The sequence below is a fragment of the Sinocyclocheilus rhinocerous genome, unplaced genomic scaffold, assembly GCF_001515625.1.
Source record: "Sinocyclocheilus rhinocerous isolate Xijiao unplaced genomic scaffold, SAMN03320098_v1.1 scaffold4435, whole genome shotgun sequence".
In the NCBI taxonomy this organism is placed as follows: domain Eukaryota; kingdom Metazoa; phylum Chordata; class Actinopteri; order Cypriniformes; family Cyprinidae; genus Sinocyclocheilus; species Sinocyclocheilus rhinocerous.
This window is the reverse complement of record NW_015651866.1, coordinates 155,239-160,450: the sequence shown is the minus strand read 5'-3', so window position 1 is coordinate 160,450 and position 5,212 is coordinate 155,239. Positions and strand designations below refer to the sequence as shown.

Here is a 5,212-nt window from a genome sequence, read left to right as displayed (position 1 = left end):
ATAAGTTGTATACATTATTAATTTTTGTAGTGTAATTTATTTGTGAGTGAGTACTTTCTGTACATTTTGTATTTTTGTTTTGCATATTCACATGTGTAAATAAAAGAGAAGTAATTATGTACATTGTTAATTTTTGTAATGCAGCTTATAATTTCTTCACAAAACATTATTCTATACATTTATTTATTTTTGTCCTGTAAATATTTTTTTTTACACATTTAAACAAAATTGTCCTATACATTACTGAAAGTACTTTTTACAACGGTTTACAACATACAACATACTATTTACAACATAGCTTAGGTTTAACAAAAGAAAAAAAATACATCAATTTTGAGCCCAGCCCTGCCTCCATGTGTTCTGGGGTTTTTAGGAGGTGAATCTTCTATGCATCTCCCGGTTTGAGACCATTAACTTAGCTAATTAATGCTCTCTTGCCATTTAATTCACTACAAGCTTGTGTACTTAGAACACGGCGCTCAGAGACAGTGTCCGAACGTTATTTTATGGGAGAATTGTGAAACCTTGATCAAGTAGAATAAATAGACTAACACAAAGTGCTTAGATCCGCCGAGATCTACAATAACGTTATTGTATTGCAGAAAATCTGTAGATTAATCTACCTCACTCTAACGAGTTGAGATTGCTCAGCGCTGTAAGATGAGAATGTAAATAGTGCTTTTGGTTGTTCAAGTGTTGAAATGCACCGTCATTTCACGTGATGCACGTAAACTGTCTGTAGCACATGCTAGCTTATTGCAGGGTACGTCACCATAGTAACAGCCGTAACCCGGAAGAGCTGAGAAACCTTTTCCGGGGTAACTTTCAAGTATTGAGCCGTTTGTAAACAAAAGCCTAGCATAAGCTAAGCTAACTGAAGCTAACGTGTTTGCACGGAAGCCTATGTAAAGCTAGTAGCATTGAAGGCTAGCATTTTGTGGTCTTAAATGCAGAGTGTTTTGCAGTGTTTGAAGTGTTGAAGTGACTTAACCAGTTCCATCTGATCTTTTACTCTTTCTTCACCTCATTTTTCGCTCTTTCATACTTTTGCATCTCTCTTCTTCTCTCCTCCCATTGAAAAGAACAAACTTAATAAACCTTGCTGTACATGATTGTAAACAATCTCCAGAGTGGTTAGCATCTCATAGTGTTTTTTTTTTAATCACGTTTGTTCTCCCTTCGGCTTGTTGACTCTATCAGTTTAAACGCTGTTGGTTTTTATTAGCAATTAATCATGGTCCTCTTCTTCATTGTTCTAATGATACTTACTGATTAATTAAATTATAACTGCTCTTATCAATTTTAATGACATCAGTAAATATTACTAATTTTCTATCATCACTGATTGGAAAATTCTAATTTAATTTCATAATTAATTACAGTTTCTGCATTCATATTGCAATAATAATTACTGATGAATTTAATTGATATTGCTCTTATAATTTTAATGACTACATCATTGATTTTTTAAAATCATTAAATATCATTACTGATTTGAAATTTTAATTTAATTTGCAATTAAGTTTTTGTTTCTACTTGTTAGGCCTTATTTTCTCTCTCCTTCTTTCTCTCTCAGCTGTCTTCTTTTGATTTGACTACTGCTGCTGTTTTGGGTTTGTACCTGTGAGAATCATAAAAGCAGAGACCTTTAGAAACATTTAACAAATATTTGTGAAACGTGAACACTTCGTTTCAAAATTGTTTGACTCACACCCTACCTTCCCTTCTCACCCTGGGATCCTACCCAGCTAAGGCTAAAGCAGGTCAACAAGAGGACTGATAGGCGTCCGCCAAATCTTGAACATGTGTCTAGAAACGCTCTAATTGGTGTATGGTTGTCAATCCTACCAGCTGAGAAAGCAGTACTGTAATTGTTATTGTTTTTCCTTCACCCCGGAGGAAATTTTAATAACAATCACAGTCCTGGTAGATAGAAATCCCCATTTCCAAACACCTGTTTAGAAACCTCCTTCTAAATCAAACTTAACAAAGAAAAAAAGAAAATTTAATTGTACTCATTCTGCTACCAGAAAAAAAGTATTTTGTTTTGTCTTTCTCTCTCATCTTACCATTGGCTCTAACCTTCCCTTACAAAAAATAAATAAATAAATAAAACTTTCTTTAATAGGAAAAGTGGAAGCAGCCAATTATTATTCTGTTCCTTGCTCTGTTTGTTACTCTTCTTTTCTCCCTCTGTTCTCTAGCTGTGCTACCTGTGTGTGTGTTTACTAATTTTCCCCACAGAGACTACAAATTAGAAGCACGCCCACCAGAGGATCACAGTCGCTGAGAACCACACTCACCTGCCCATTACACATTCAACGTCAACCCACACTTGACATTGCACACTCACACCTTTGTTTTGCCTTGTTGTTTGTTTTGTTTTGTTTTTCTCCTCTTCAAGGTCTGTGTCAGTCTCGGTTCTAGATCTCCCTGACCACGTCAAAACATGCCTCGCACAACAGACCCTGTTGGCCACTGCCTCATGACATGGCTGAGTGTTGCAACAGACAGCCTCCTACCTAAGGCGGCTGAAACACTGAGGCATCAGACACAGGACCAGCTGGATGACAACATAACAAGCCTCATGAGACAAGACCCAAGTCAGAGCTACAGTCACAAAGAACTAGCCAAGATCACTGGCTCCTTAAGCCACACACTCATCGCCACCCCTCAAGCTGAGCGACAGGCCCACCGCCCATCTCCAGCAGGAGCTAACGGGCGCACAACGACGCGTCGAGCAGCTAGAACTGGAGGCTCAGGAACGACAGGAAGGGCCTGATGAAGTGGAACAAGGCGCAGAGGAGGAGATCACTAGGCTAAAAGAGACCCTCAGAGAGGAACTCAGACATGCCTACGAGCTGCGCCCTGAGCCTACAAGGACACGACGGGCACCAGTCTCACCCCTGCCGAGCAGGACCGGGTCCCCTGTTCCTGGACTGACACGTGATCAAAAGGGGGAGGGGGCAGTGCTTAAACATTCACCAGCTCCCTCTGAAGAACTTTACTTCACGACAAAGCTAAAAGAAACTGCTCCAGCTAGCCACAGATCATCGCATGGCTTGGACCTCAAAGACCTTGACAAGCTCGCCAGGAGCATTGGCAAATTCACCCCAAGTGTGCCAGGTAGCCAGGATGTCTAAGCTTATCTGCAAGATATCGATTTTCACCTGGAAATGAGACCCAATGTCACTGACAAAGATAGACTCTATTTGCTCCGAACAACATCCAACCCTGAAGTGCGCAGCTTCCTAGACCGGCAGCCAGCTCACACAAAGACTGATTACCACCTGCTCTGAGAAGCCCTCATTAAAGAATTCGCTGACCCTGAGTCAGAACAAGGACTAGTGGCTGCCCTGGAGATGAAACAAAGTCGTTATGAATCTCCTCAAGCCTACTACAGCCGACTCAGACGGCTTCGGACTTCGGACCTCGCAACGAACCTGACATGGAAGATGATCTGAACGTCAAAACTCTCTTCCTGAGAAAACTTCATCCTGGGGTAAGCCACCATCTTGGCGTCCTTGCATGTCCATGAACAATGAGTGCTCAACAGTTGCGAGACTTGGCGCATAAAGCCTACGGCAAACAAAAGATGGCCTCAGAAAAGGGCGCCAAATCCACAGCAGTTCTTGACTTCAACACTCAAAGTCAAGGGCTGGCTCTAGAGGGCACCCAACATCAATACCATGCCAAGCCGCCACCCAAAGAGTGTAACGCACCCCTGTCCAACAGAGAACGGGACTCCCACGCTGGTACCCGACCTAAACAGAGGAACAACCGCTGGGATGGACCGCTTGGACGACAACACTCACCCGGACGTCACTGGGAGAAGTCAAGGGACCAATCCAGACCTCATGAGAATCAATGGGAGAGATCATGGAATCAACCAAGCTCATTTGGAAACTCAAGAGGGAAAAACTCATGGGAATCCAACGGAATCTCCAAGGGAAAATGACAAACACACCCTGGAGCAACCAGCCCAAGGAATCGACGAAAGAACTCACAAAGATTCCAAGCTGACCGAGCTCAAACTGAATCCACACAAGAACAAAAGACATCACCGTGTTTTGACTCACACGAACTGATGAAGATGATGATGAAAGAGTTCTTCCAACGAAAGGAGGAGGATCGGAAGTGGGAAAAGAAAGAGAAACCAGATTCAGCCTGACTAGCAGTCAGACGAGAAGGCAGCGACCACCTGACCCAACAGACCACAGAAAACAGCACTTCCTCACCTCACTCTCAGAGAACTGTAACCTCCATAACTTCAGACGGACAAGAGATCCTACAATGATTACAGAATTTTCATTTTTGGGTGAACTATCCTTTAAGTAAAAGTATTATCTTGCAAACTTTAATATACTTAAGGTATTGAGAGTAAAAGTAAAGGTATGCAGTATTGTTCTGAAAAAATAATTTGTTAGGATGGTTTTGCATTAATATTACTGCTGCACTAATGTGTATGTTGCATTTTACTTCTGAATATGTTCCAAGGTTATTAAATTTAAAGTTGCCTATTAAATATACTGTTCGGTAGTTTAATCTACAAAAATGCATCATGTTGTAAAAGACCATATTTTTAGTGTTGCTGTCTGTTTTGAAAATGAAAGTATCAACATTTTGTCACAATATTAACACATTTTTGCTAACTATATCAAAGGCTGCATCTGAAAGACTCGGACCAGTCAAACAGAGCACTGTTCAGCTGTGACAGCTGCCGCTGAACATTGAGCTGTACAATGCTAAGGCCTTAGCTCTGGTGTCTCTCTCATTAAGTTCCACATACATTGTTTTAACAGAGAGAGTTTGAGTAACGTTGTTGAGGGGGCTGTAAGCAGGGGTCAGCTGATGACCGGGCTATACGTGTGGTCAAAATATTACTCAAAGCACTGATGGTTCACAGGTTTGGTCACTATGAAGGTATCAAAAAAAAAAAAAAACTGAAATAAAATCAGAAAGAGACGGAGGGAGAAGGAAGGGCTTTCCTTATTTAGTTTAAGCTAAATAACTTCACAGGTAATGGTGAATTCATAGTTAGCTATGCTAGAATAACACCATTAATTTGACATAAATGTTTCACATGAGCGGGTCAATATGAATATAATGATACGTAACACATAATAAGGCCTTAAATCAGTGAAATGAGGAGCATCGCTCAGATCACCTACAACAGTGCTGAAAGTGGGGATTTCTTCGCCCAAGATCAGAC

At 40.9% G+C, this 5,212-nt stretch overlaps 1 pseudogene; it reads left to right on the top strand.

Annotated features, from left to right (window-relative positions):
• The first annotated feature begins 2,449 nt into the window (after nucleotides 1–2,449).
• On the top strand, nucleotides 2,450–4,220 carry LOC107713404 (uncharacterized; annotated as a pseudogene).
• Nucleotides 4,221–5,212: the final 992 nt, after the last annotated feature.